This window comes from Ictidomys tridecemlineatus, chromosome 2, assembly GCF_052094955.1.
Source record: "Ictidomys tridecemlineatus isolate mIctTri1 chromosome 2, mIctTri1.hap1, whole genome shotgun sequence".
Classification (NCBI taxonomy): Eukaryota; Metazoa; Chordata; class Mammalia; order Rodentia; family Sciuridae; genus Ictidomys; species Ictidomys tridecemlineatus.
The window spans coordinates 54193127-54207190 of NC_135478.1; the positions used below are offsets into that span (position 1 = coordinate 54193127).

Below are 14064 nucleotides of genomic sequence, written 5' to 3' on the forward strand. Positions count from 1 at the left end.
TCCTGGAGGAGTTCGCGGGGCGGCCCCGAGCGCGGTGCCCGCGGGCCTGCCCATCCCCGAGCCGGGGTCCCGTCGGGGGTGTGGACTGGGGGGCTTTCGTTTCATTTTGTCTTTGGTTTTCAGAAACCGTCTGTGTGACCGTCCCCGTCGTAAGGGGAAGTTGGGAGCGGAGGGGGAGGTGGTGGTGCTCCAGGAGAAGCGTCGCCCATGCGTGGAGTGAGACCTTCCCCGAGCAGATCCCAGGGCATCTCTGCCCCCAAAGTCACTTTGATTGGATTTCGATGACTTTCTCATAAATGGCACCACTTAGGTGCCAGTTGAGGAAACAGACACCACAACGGTTGATTTGACCTCCAACCAGAATTTATGCAGTTAGCACCAGAAGCCTGGCAGAGTTTTGAACCCAGGTTTGGTATTTGATGGAGACGTGTCCTTCTTTTCCAGTTTTCATGACCTTCTTGCATCTTCATATCCTGTATAAAGCAGTTACTTGCCTAAGGTGAATTTGATGGTTTCAGTTTTCTTACTGAAGTTGGGTCCCTTCTCCAGGGTTTCCCCAGTTCTTTCAAAGAGGAAGAGTTGTAAATGCAAATGTATGCTAAGGAAGTGTAGTTAACCTCTACAAAAAAAATCGGTATATGTAAATTTTTATTCATATTAAGGGAAGCTCATAACTTCAGTAATACCCTTGCAGTATTCTTAAGAATTCATGCTCAAATTGGATGTAGGGGTACATGCCTGTAATCCCAACTGCTCTGAAGGCTGAGGCAGGAGGATGGAAAGTTTGAGGCCAGCCTCATCAATTTAGGGAGAACCCAGTCTTGTAAAGGACTGGGGATGTGGCTCAGTGGTAAAGTGCCCCTGGGCTCAATCCCTGGTAAAAAATAAATAAATATATTAAAAATTAAAGCTCAAGAATTAGCTTTTTGGTTCAAAGGCAAAAATTAACCGGTGTATAACTTTCCTTCCCCTTCCTCCTGAGTTTGAAAAAATATTGGCCTAAGGGGCAGGCCAGTGGTCCTTGGGTTTCAGACCCTGTTCATTTCCTTGGTTTTGGATAGAGAAAACTAACCAAAGAATGTCTTTAAATCTTAAGTAGTACAAATAGTATATTGAACATATTAATTGGTTGTCTATCGACCAAGAGGCATTTTGGTGGGGGTATTTCTTATTTGAAAAATAATTGTCAAGTAGTGAAAAGATATTTTTAAAAGCTGCCTGTCACCTGATCTTATCATTTTATTGATTTTGAAACAGTATCTAGTGAGTTCAAAGAATCTTTTAATTTTTTAAAGGAAAGTATTGCTGATCCTTGTAACTGTTAAATTTCCAAGAAACATTTTATCAGTTACTCATAGATGGAGTCCTGACCAAACATATAAGTTCTTTTGGTAAACTCACAATTTTGTTAATGAGAAGTTTTATAAAAGTAATAAGGCCACAGGGGATTGAAAGACTTTGAAGTTTGAGGTGTACCTGAAAATGAACATTCCTGAAACTTCTTGACTCATGTGGTGGGCAACACGTGGTTTGAACTTTCATGAACTCTTCAAAATCTGCATTGTCAGCCACATAATTTACCTCACAACTGCATTGACACAGATCTATGGGTTGAACATTTAAGAATTCATTTTACTCCCAGTGGCCTGGGAGGCTGAGACAGGAGGATCACAAGTTAAAAGTCAGCCTCAGCAATTTAGTGTGGCCTTGAGCAACTTAGCGAGAACCTGTCTCAAAATTTAAAAACAGATAAAAAGGAATGGGGATGTGGCTCAGTGATTAAGCACCCTGGGGTTCAATCCCTGGTACAAAAAGAAAAAAAAGAATTCACTTTCTTTTTGTCATATAATATGTAGCAAGAGAATATCCTATTGAATTTTAGAAGTGGCCTTTTTTTCAAATACTAACCATTTTGTCATTGTTAATGTAGGATGGACTCAAGTCCTGTGCCATATTGACAGTTCTTTCCAATTTAGAGAGAACTTTAGGTAGAAACATAATTGGAAATAGACAGTTTTAAGCTGTTAGAAAGCCGATTTGCACTTTGAGCTTCTGTAACCTTAGATTTTGTGATTTATACAAGTCTTTAGATTCCTGGTTTCTTTGAGAATATTAGAGACTAGTTGAGGAAAATAGATAAAAAATGGGGCCTGTGGTCTCAGGGGTAGAGTGCTTGCCCAGCATGTGTGCAGGCCCTGGGTTCAACTCCCAGTCCTGCAAAGTAAACAACAAACAAACATTCAAAAAAAATTGAGTTTTCCTTCTGAAAATATATGAGAGCTCATGTTGGGTCTTTATCTGAGGGCTATGAAATTATGTGGGCCTTTGTGGATATTTCTGAAGTATGCTTTTAGAGTAAAGGTTATGCTGGGCTCTGTGGACCTCCAGGAGTGGTTAGAGATTCATCTTTTTATTAAATAAAATGGGGGGTGAGAATATTCATGTCCAGGAGGAAAAAAGTTGTCAAAAGTAGAGTTTTGAGCTCAGTACTTTAAATATGTCTTCAGCCTCGTCCCGTGGGCCTCAGAGCTGCAGAAGCACTTCCATTTTGTTCCCACAGCAGATCTTGCCTGTCAGTTGATGAGCCATGCACATACACAAAGGGCAGGCTGGCCTGCCATGCTCGCCCTGGGTGCCTTGCGACCTAGTCATTGTATCTAAAAGTTCAGGATAGATTGAATAAGCAGGGACTCGAGTCCTATGCCGTCCCTTAGAGTAAGTGGTTCACAGCTTCACGCTCTTATTTCTCCCCAGCAAATGTGAAATCTGACTAGGAGGCAAGCAGTCACTCCAGGAAAATGTGTTTGTGCCTTGAAGGGAACACGATGGGAAAAGAGTTTCTGTGTCAAAACAGACCTAGGTTCAAGCCTAGGTTCTCTCATGCACTGTGGCTACTTAACCTGCCTGACCTTCTAGTTACTCATGTGGACAGCGGCTGTCTAGCAGAGTTGTTCAGAGGCTGGCTAGAAGTCTGTGTGTGTGTGTGTGTGTGTGTGTGTGTGTATTTAATTTTTTTTTCTTTTTAGATATCCATGGCAGTAGAGTGCATTTTGACTTATCATATATACATGGAGTCTAACTTCTCATTCTTGTATTTGTATATTATGTGGAGTTTCCCTGGTCCTGTAGTCTTACACGAGCATAGGAAAGTTCTGTCCAATTCAATCTACTGCCTAGAAGCTTCTTGTATAAAATTAAAAGCCCTCCTTTGTCCTAGAGGAAGGAAGGACTTAAAAGCCAGATTTAGGTAGCCATAAACATTGTAGTAAACATGCATAATCGTATGCTAGTGTACATTATTTTCAAATAATGTAGCTATTAACCTATAAAACTTTTTAAAACCAGGTTTTCAATAGTGTGGTAGAACTGAGTGGTCTCCAGGCTAAAGACATTTGGAGGTACATTTGGCATAGCTGAAGACATGCATGCTCCCCAGGAACAAACAGTGGCCACCCTCCAGCACCAGAGTTCTCTCTGTGGGCAAGAGTCCTTCGAACATTTCCTCTGTATTTGTAATTTAAATTCAGAAATTGAAGTTCAGGGCTTGGGATATAGCTCAGTGGTAGAACTCTGTTTAGCCTGTGAGAGGCACTGGGTTTGATTGCTATTTAAAAAAAAAAGGGTTGGAGTTGTGGCTCAGTGGTAGAGTGCTTGCCTAGCACGTGTGAGGCCCTGGGTTCGATCCTCAGCACCACATAAAAATAAAAATAAAGGTATTGTGTACAATTGAAAAAATAAATTTTAAAAAAACTTTACATGTATTTTCTAGTCTGTTACCCCTAGAAATGCTTCATAATTCCCTCCTTTTGGGGATCCTTACAGTACCTCATGGACTAAGTGGGTGGAAGATACACCTATAACTTTGCCTAATTTCTTCTTATTTTTAATTTATTTCTATTTACACACACACACACACACACACACACACACACACACACACACACACACACCAGGGATCAAACCCAAGGCTTTGCATATGCTAGGCAAGCGCTCTGCTACTGAGCCACATCCCCAGCCCTTTTTGAAATTCTGTTTTGAGAAAGGATCTCAGGATGCTGTCCAGGTTGGCCTTGAACTTGAGATCCTCCTGAGTACCTGAGATTACAGGTGTGTGCCCTGTTCCCTGCTTATTCTGCCATCATTAAGAAACCTACACGACTGACTGGGTATCTGTGTCCATTTTTCTCAACAGGAAAAGGAGTCGTCTTGTAGAACTGAATCATATTTTCCTTTAAATGTTAAAAGAGGGCATTATATGTTGAAAAGGTGTAAGTTGTATGAGTAAAATACTTAGAATGCTCATGGCCTTAAAAATAAAGTTGTTTCTTCTATTTCTGGGGTCTTTCCCCCTTCCTCTCATCTGTTCCTGATGAGCATTTCTGCCTGCTGATTTGGACTGATGGTTATGAACTTGGACTTTAGCCTGGAATCTGGATTTGACTCTTCTTTTTACAAGTTCTCTGGTTTTCTTCAACTTGGTCCAGTAAGCTTCTCTGAGTTTGAAGAAGGTGATCATTAAATGGAATAATAAATGCACAAAACTTTACTCAGTCCTGGGACCCTAGGAAGTGCTCTGAAAGTGGTAGCCATTTTGAAGATAGTTTTGATCTCATCTTTAAAAGGAGATAACATTTAGTCAGGTTCATTCACACATAAGCATTCTGGAACCATCCTACCTTCAACTCAAGAAATCCTTTCACACCTGCTTACCACAGGCAAGTACCCCAGCCTGTCGGACAATCAGACCTGTCCATTGTTCTTAGCAATGGATGATATCTTCTGATGACAGTGACTGGTTATGTCAAAATCGTGGGCAAGTCAAGGGCCAAACCATCCAGCCTGCCCAGGTTTGGAACCATGACCCATTTAAAAACGATAGGATTTTATAGCCTAGAGCAAAGGTCAGCAAATTTTCTGTAAAGGACCTATTAAGTATTTCTAACTTTTCCAGCCGTCCAGGTCTGGTGTACCTACTCAGCTCTGCCACTATGTCCAGCAGTGAATGGCTGTGCTTGGGCTCTAATATAACTTATGGACACTGATATCTGAATTTCCTGTCATTTTTAAAATGCCATAGAATACTTTTTTCCTCTTATTTTCAATTATTTAAAAATATTTTAAAAACATTCTTAGTTCATGACTTGTGTAGACAATAACTGATTTGGCCTGTGGGCCCTCATTAGCTCACTTCATGCCTAGAGGAATATTAGATCCACGGATTTGTGACATCGCCAAGCAACACACCCCTCCAGTTCCCCCATATAAACGCACACATCCTGCTACTTTTCCCTTCATGTAGTCTGTGCTTTAGGTATGGCAGCCTGATGTAATGCTTCCTTCTCACTCCAGCACGTTGTTATCAGTCATAGTGAGTGGCCTTCCCTTCTTAGTGTGTATTAGAGTGTGTCACCAGTTAATTATATTTATTGCTAAAAATGTTCTCGCCTTGCCTGGTTTTCCACAGAGCTCCCTGGTGGGACACTCGTGGATGATGGTTTTGAAGGGAATGGGTGCATTTCCAGCTGTCTGGTGCTTCCTGCTCCTGTGATCATCCTTTGCCCTGAAGGGGACGCCATCAATACTGGCCCCTCAGGCTGCTAACTGGACACTCTTACCTGAAGGAGACTTGCCTCCTGGCCTCCCCCATCCTCTTTCTGCTGCTGTGTTTGGTTAAATAAAGCACACAAAGATTCCTCTTGTGTCCTATCCCCTGGAGATTAGCTGCAGGATTGGTGTGTGCGGAGCATGTGGATATATATGTCTGTGTGTAATTTCATCTGGCTACCTGGAGGCTCCGAGGGCCACTTCTTTTAGTTTTGCTTTTCCTTGCTCCCTTGACCCTTGCCTCCTGGTCATTGTGTAGGGTGCACATTAGGAGACCTGGCAACTGCTGGGATGGGTTGACTTGTTTACTTGCCTCTTCCTCCCTTTCAGCATTCTCTACCGATCGGCTTCTTGGGCAGCAAGTGAGTTCTTCTTGGAGTTTCAACTATTCAAAATGTCATCATGCTGAAAATAAAACCGCTAGAAGTTATTGGGTACTTTAGGATTTTTTTTCTTTTTCCAAGCATAAACCTAATGAAGTATCAGAAGCATGAGTTAATAGTTTAGATACTTAGAGATAAAATACAATTTAAATTTTTTTTGTTATTTTATCTAGATATTAGAGCTGCAAAATATGTTATTGCTCTTAGCACCTAAGTATTTTTTTTAAGCTAAGTTTGGTACTTTTTTTTTTTTCCAGATGACAATTTGGGCAATAAAAATCCTATGTCATTAGGGCTGGGGCTGGGGCTCAGTGGTAGCGCACTTGCCTGGCATGTGTAAGGTACTGGGTTCGATTCTCAGCATGCATATAAATAAATAAAATAAAGGTCTATCAACAACAGCAACAAAAAACCTATGTCATTAAAAAAAATGTTGAGTTTATATATAAGAAATAAAACAGTTGATCAAGTGGGCATTGGTGTATATGCCAGACTACTCATTGCCTCGTTTTTTATAATGAAGCAATCTAAATACCTATTAATAAAGGCTTAATTAGGCCAATTGTGGCCTGTCTTCAAGTGAAATACTGTGCAGTCTATGAAAAGGATGATGCAGGTTAATATTTATTGTATTGGATGATGTTTAGAAAAAAAGAGAATACCTGAGTGTGTTGGCATACTCCTATAATCCAGTGATTCTGGAGGCTGAGGCAGGAGGATCACAAGTTTGAGGCCAGCCTGGGCAACTTAGAGAGACCCTGTCTCAAAATAATAAAAGGGAAGGAGTGTAGCTGGGTTCAGTCCCCAGTATCTCAAAAATAAAAAATAAAAGAGAGAACAAAGAAGAGTATTATAGTGGGCATTTTCTAAGATGGACAAAAGCCTTATAAATAGCTAAAGAAAATGACCTGAAAGGAGATACACCAAATAATGGGAACTTATTTCTAGGTAATAAAATTGTATGTAATTTTTTACTTTTCTTGAAAATTTTTTTTCCAGTTAGCTTGTGCTTCTTTTATAATTGGAAAAAAAATGATAAAGCTATTTTAAAAATAGGCATAATTGAAAACACCTCTTATTTGTTGCTAAATGAGCCCTCACTCCCTGGGATGCTTAATTTCCTTCATGGTTCATGTTGTATTCAATGAGAAATGAAATATACTTCCTCATGTAACTTTAAAAGTGTTTTCTATATTTAATAAACAAGAATGTTTTCTAGACTCTACCAACAGGAAAGAAAAATCCATACAGAATTAAGTGGATTTTCAAAAAAAAAATTAAATGAAAACACACGTTGTCTCATTTTTACAGTGTGAGATGATTTTCATCTCTTGAAGTTCCTATAAAAGTGTAAACAATTTTTTAAAAAAAAGTCATAAAGAATTCTGTTTGGAAGTGGTATGGAGGTCTCCGGTTTATCGTCTGAGTTAGTTTGATCCAGGTAGGGCCTCACTTTCCTCATCTGTAAAATGGGGCAATACTTTACTAAATTGTTGTGAAGATTAAATGAAGCAAGCGCTTAGCTGAGCACTAGACATGTGGCAGCAAATGAAAGGGGCAAAAGGGTGGAAGAGATAAGGGTACAGTAATAAGCATAGTAATAATAATAATAGTGATGATGGCAATAACACTGGTTTGTAATATAATAGTTTGAAATGCTAACATCCCTTCCAGATGCAGACCTTCATAAGGGCAGATTCACCCCCCTCCCCATTCACCAAACCTGAACTCTAACAAGAGCAGGCACCTTGACCAAGACAGGCTTGTACTTTAATTTCACCTTGTCATTCCCCCCCCCATTTCTGTTTATACAACACTCCTCAAACCCCAAAAAAGTATTCAGGGACTGACAACTCACTAGCATTGAATTGGTGTTGCTTAAGTATTTCCTGAATGAATGGTGACCTAAAGAAACCATTTCTTCTTGACAGACTGTGGTGGACTTTGACAGGGATTTTGGTCATTAAAGTATATGGGCAAAAACACCAGAACAAAAACTGCTAATGAAGGGAAACTATTTTGATTTTTAGTTTTTAAATAAATTATAGCAATTTTGTTACTTTTTTTTATTCTTAGCTTGATATCTTCAATTACAACTCATCCGTCACCTGCCTCTTTTGTGGTTTAACTATGATAATTTTAGTAAATTTTCACTTTGGGATAATTTAAGTTTTGGATTATGATTTAGATCCCTAAATCCCAAGTTCTTTTTTGAAATATAATTCACTGTTATGTGGAATTAGAAATATTGACGTAGTCATGAAGAATAACTAACTATATCTGGCTGTGATATATTTACTTTTTGATTGAGACAGTAGGACTGAAGAGTTTGTTATAGGACATTTTAGGAAATGCATGGAATATAAAATATGGAAATATGATAATTCATGAAGCATGTCTATCAAGTATGTATTACTGAGAAGTAATCTACTCCTGAGCTTTTTGGCTCGAAACCACCATTTTTATTTGCTTACAATTAAGGCAGGGCAGTTCTTCCACTGGTATTGCCTGGCCTGAGGGTACTCATGTGACTTCTGTCATCTGAAGACTTGAACTGGAGCTAATTGGTCTAGAGGCCTGGAGCTGGGTCACCTTTGAGCTTCACCTAGTCTCCTCTTCCAGCAGTTAGACCAATCTTCCTTTCTTGGAGGCACCATGTTCCCAGAGGATGAGAGTTGCAGGGCTTCTTGAGGACAAGAATTAAAAGTCTTAAAGCCAAGTCTGGTGACCAAAGCAAGTTACAAGCCCAGACAGATTCCAGGGATTGGAAGCAGATCCCACCTTTTGATGGAAACTGCACAGGACTGTATGAGCATGGGGGATTATAGCCAGTTTGGAGAACAGTCTACTGCCTGCTTGCTTTTGTAATGTTAACCAAACTCCTTTTTTTTTTTTTTTTACCATGACTGTTAAACTCTACTTCAAAACTAGTGCAGTGGCTCATGCCTGTAATCCCAGCAGCTCAGGAGGCTGAGGCAGGAGGATTGAAAGTCCAAAGCTAGCTTTATCAACTTAGCAAGGCCTTGTCTTTAAATAAAATATAAAAAGGCTGGGGTTGTGGCTCAGTGGTTAAGCACCTCTGGGTTCAATATCTGGTTAAAAAAAAAAACAAAAAAACTCTGCTTTACGGAAAAATGCTACATACTTCTCTGGTCATATGGTGAGATGAGAGCTCTGTGAGATAGGTACTATTATCCCGTGGGCCTTAGAGAGCTTATAAAACTTGCTCTAGAGCTTTTGTCAAGTTAGGGGAATCGTATAAATTAAGGACAGCTTATCCATATACCAGTGCTTCTTAAGCTCACCAATAAGGAATTCACATGGGAGAGAGGTGAGTGAGAAGTGGGAGGAAGTATTTCTTTTTTTCTTTTTTGGTATTGAGAGTTGAAAGGGGTGCTTAACCACTGAGCCACATCCCCAACCTCCTTTTTTTTTTTTTTTTTTTTTTTTTTAAATTAGGAGACAGTCTCTCCAAGTTACTGAGGCTGGCCTCAAACCTGAGATCCTCTTGCCTCAGCCTCTCAAGTCTCAGGGGTTGCAGACATGTGCCACTATATGCACCCGTCAGGAGGAAGTATTTCTTTTAGAATCTTGAAAAAAACAGTCCAATATTTGACATAAGTTTTATATTTGACCACATATTATACCTCTTTGTCTTACCATAAAATTAAGTTTAATTACCCATCAAATTAAATTTTATCCTTTTTAAGAAAATGAATTTTTTTAGAATCAAAGTAAAAGCTAATCAGCTAGAGGTCTTTGGAAATTTGACTACTTTAAACAAAAAGAGAGGTTACTGTACAGATGTGGTGTAGTTCCCAAAATTGGCTGAAAATTAGGCTTAAGATGGAGCGGCTTCGGGCACCCAGGTATTGGCACTTGATGAATCTTCTCAGGAGGTTGGAGAACTGCTCTCAGGCAGTTCCCAGTCTACTGAGAGTATGTCTTTCAGGCCTAGACTGGATGCTGGTAGTTGCCTTGGTTATTGCCTCACTAAGATGGGTACCCCCAGGGAGTTACTCCCCAGCAAGAGGAATGGATGCAGAGTAGGTAAAACCAACAGACAGATGTCCGCTAGCTGAACATTTTGTGGACCACTGTGAATGAGTTGCTTTGTGCATCATCTATCACATTTAATATTTGCCAAAATCAATGACCCTTGATTCACCCTTCTTCCAACTCCATATGCCTCCAAGATTCTTAAACTCCAGTTTGAGAAGCATTCTTGTGGCTATCCACCATATATTTTCACTTCAGCTTTATTAGTGCTTACTACTTTAAGTCCGATAATGCATCTGTTTTTTACATAATTATCTTTTCTGAAACACACATTTCCCTGATTTTTATTTATTCACTTATTTTTCTTCGGGTGGGGGGGCATGTGTTGAATATCAAACACAGGACCTTGTACATACTAAATGAAGACTGATTTTTTTTTAAGTCTTTGATTTCTGATTCAGCCATTTATTAGTAAGAGAGTGATAGTTAATGTTTTTACCCATTATTGCACAGCAACCCTTTAGGAACTAGTGAGATAAACGTAATAATTGGTCCCTGCACTCAATTTCCCCACACTGCCTTGCGTTTGTCTTCTCCTGGTTTCTAGCTGCCTTCATTGTAACCTTACTAATATTAAAAAAAAAAAAAAACTTGAGTATAACTCATCACCTGAAGGGAAAACCTACATTTATATAGCTTTTATAAAAGTAAGGTAAACCCACATTTCAAATAGTAAAATGCCATGCACATGCAGTGTGATTTTAACCAGAGCATTTTCATGAATTTTTTTCTGTTTTGTTTTATACTCTAATTCTGTAAAGTCAGGAAAGAGCAGATGTTTTCTCTGGTTTTTAGCTGAGGATGGTTTAGAAAGGGTAAGTGATCATCTGCAGCACAGGAGTGTGGGCAGTAGAACTCCAGTGTTCTGATTTCCTATGCCTTCTTGAGGTGGTTCTAGAATTTTGATTTATGGCAGAAGCCTGTTTTCTGGATTCTCAAGGTTTTAAGCTGAATTTGAGATGGATAAGCCAGACCTCCTTTGGACAATGTTCCCAATTGTCTAAATCTATTCAGGCTGCCCTGTACCATAAATTGGATAGTTTGCACACCACAGTTCTGGAGGCTGGGAAGTTCAAGCTAAAGAGTCTAGCAGATTCTGTGTAAGAAGAGCATGCATCCCATTCCTGAGGAGTCAGTCCTCATAGACTAATGACCTCCCAAAATATTCCGTCTTCTAATGTCAGCACCTGGGGGTTAGGATTTTAGCAAATGAATTTGGAGGGAACATAAACATTTGTGGTGGTGTGTAAGGTGTGCAATGATGGTATCTAGTAGTCACCTTGGTAATGGACTTTTTGTTTATTCTTGCCTGGGAGGCCCAGCTTCTTTTTATCCCTACAGATAGCCAGTCAAGGAGCTGGATTACCCCCTCACTTGCATGGTTATAAGCTGGTTTTGAAGTACCTCCTGGAGCCTTTCAGTCTGGCCTGATTTTACTTACTCATGTTGTAATTACCACCTTAAGGTGTAGTCACTTGTCCTCCGGCCCCTGGAATCTTCTTTTAAACGATCCTCACTGTTTTCTTTTTTCTGCTATTGAGGTCTACTACTACAAGAGGTCTTAAGAGGAATACTTGACACTTTTGTTTAATTAAGGTCGCCAGACACTGTTCTGTTAACATTAAGGTTGTGTATTAGGTCACCTTTCCCCTATACTTTCAAAATTTCATTGTAATCTGAACCATAAACTTGTCTGTGATGGTAGTATGTATGGTGGCTCTTGTTTGGCCAGGTCTTTTATAAACAGAGACACCTCATTCAAACACATAACACTAGTTTTTAAATAATCTTTTTCTAATTTGTATTATATAGCCTCTAGGTATGTTCAGTTCAGAACTTGTCAAAAACCTATCTTTTGTTTTTCCCCCTTCCATTTTTAGTTTGGTCTCATGGTTTTTGCAAATGTCTTGAACCTTGAACTTAATCTTGAAAAGAATGCTTGTAAAGTCCTACAGTGAAAAATATATACTTTTTGTTTCTTTATACTTTATTCACTGGTGGTTTTTTTTTTTTTTTTTTTTTTTACGTTTTGGTATACTGAACACGAGGGCATTTCAGTGTCCTAGCTCACCGCCCTTCCAAGAGGAGATATTTAAGGATCCATTCACTGTGCCCTCTGCTCCCCACTCTGTTGATTATTATTACTCTGGTAGTTATAACTATAAAGCACTTGCAGATCGAAGTTAGAAGAGAGACCATTTGCCATTACATTGGGATACTTTAAAGAATCACTTGTTTAAATTTACTAGCTTCCTAAAGCTAGTAAAGATGTTTATGGCTTCCAAGATTCCCTGTTAACATATCTCAACACTGCAAGACAGTGAAAATAGCACACGTTCAGCTACCCTAGATTATGAGAAAAGCTAGCTCCTAGAAAAGACATTTCAGTAGTATAAATGGTGCAAAATTGAGAAATCAGGTGTCATCGTGAACAGCAGCCTGGTGGGAAGCAGGTCTCTTGGTGTGCCTGCTCCTTTAGCTAATGGCCAGCAACCATCCGCTTTCTTTCCCATAGCTCTGGTGTCAAACTGGAAAGTTCTTATTGGCTGGCATTCGTAGTGGAACACCAGCCTATTTTCTCTGTGCTCTCTCCTCTGTATAACTGCATAAGATCTGATCCCTCATGCTCTTACAAAAAGAAACATTTGCATTCTGGTTCTTTTGTTTTAGGAGTACTTCAGAATGCAAAAATAGTGAACTTGGACCTTGAAGATTTTTTAAAAATTTATCTCAATTAAGGTACACCAGAAAACATTGACCTTATAGCCAATATAGCATTCTCACTTTTCACATTTTGAATGGTTTTCTTCTTTCTTCTTTTTTTCTTTTTTTAAAAACTTCCCAGTTGGTGAACTTATTTATGTATTTATTTATTGTAGTTCTGGGGATGGAACCCAAGGAATTCAGGCATGCTAGGCAAGGGTTTTACTACCGAGCCACATTCCCAGCCCCTGAATGGTTTCTTAAATAACCGTGGCCATGGTGATGCTACTGGGGAAAAAATCTTAAGATATACAAATGGTAAAAAAGGGAAATTGGATTTTGAGATCTCAAGAATTGTATAAATTGGGTTCTTGTGGAAAACTGAAATTCCTAAATGCTTATAGAGGTTTTTGCTTCGTTTTTTTCTGATTATAAAAATCCTCTGTATTCACAGAAAATTCAGAGATTCTGAGACGTAAAAGTTACACTTCTACTAGCCAGAGAAGACCACCACTGTTAACATTGATTGATATCCACCCAGCTGTTTACAGAGTTCCTCAGTAAAATATCCTTAAAAAAAAAAAACAAAACTTAAAAGTAAGGAAAAGGAGTGGCAGAAATTATATATAATGTGAACAAATTTTGTTAATCCTACTGCCCCGGACTACCTACCGGACTTGCCTTCTGGTCCGTGAACTGGCTTCCCCAGCAGGATGGGAAGAAGAGACCTTTCTGACCCTTTGGCCAGCTTTGGCTGACACAGAGTGGAGCCTCCTTTCTGTAGACTGTGGTCTGCATCTGCCTACATCTTTATCCTAGCGACTCTGTCAGCTCTGAATGCCTGCTGGTTGCAGAAGGAAACATTTGGAGTCCTTGGAGCAGCTCATAGACATAAGCCTCATCAGTTCTTATCAACCCCCTGGAAGTCAGTTCTTGTTCAAAGGGATGTCCCAATATTCAGGTTACTTGTTCCAAGTGATAGCAAGAGAGAGTGTTTAGAGACTCCCAGGTGATTTCAATTAACATCTAACCTCAAATCCATACGCCTTGGTAAGAGAAAAATCCAGAGAAGGAGCTCAGAGCAGATTATGGTATAAGCATATGCCTGTCCTCTCCTGTGGAAAAGAAAAGTGCTAATCTGGTCAGAACTGTTAAAGAGACAGGCAAGGCTCTGAAGAGCAGAATTTTCTCATCCTGCTCATTTTTTGCCTAGTGTGGAAGGAAGATTTACCCTGGGATTAAAAGGGAGATAGAAGGAAGGCTGGTGGGCCAGGTGGCTGGTAATACAAGATGGTTGGCTTGCTTTCTGTCTTCC

The 14064-nt window shown here is 39.6% G+C and overlaps 1 protein-coding gene and 1 long non-coding RNA gene across 4 annotated transcripts in view; one reads left to right on the forward strand and one right to left on the reverse strand.

Annotated features, from left to right (window-relative positions):
* The window catches only part of LOC144375083 (uncharacterized), a 47379-nt gene that overhangs the window by 734 nt on the left and 32581 nt on the right, over positions 1–14064 (forward strand). The gene's annotated exons all lie outside the window — the stretch shown is intronic.
* On the reverse strand, positions 2392–14000 carry LOC144375084 (uncharacterized). Its single transcript, XR_013434505.1, has 4 exons — positions 13422–14000; positions 6650–8673; positions 5918–6009; positions 2392–4613 (listed from the first exon to the last, which is right to left on the reverse strand). It is a non-coding gene; the product is annotated as an uncharacterized LOC144375084 (long non-coding RNA).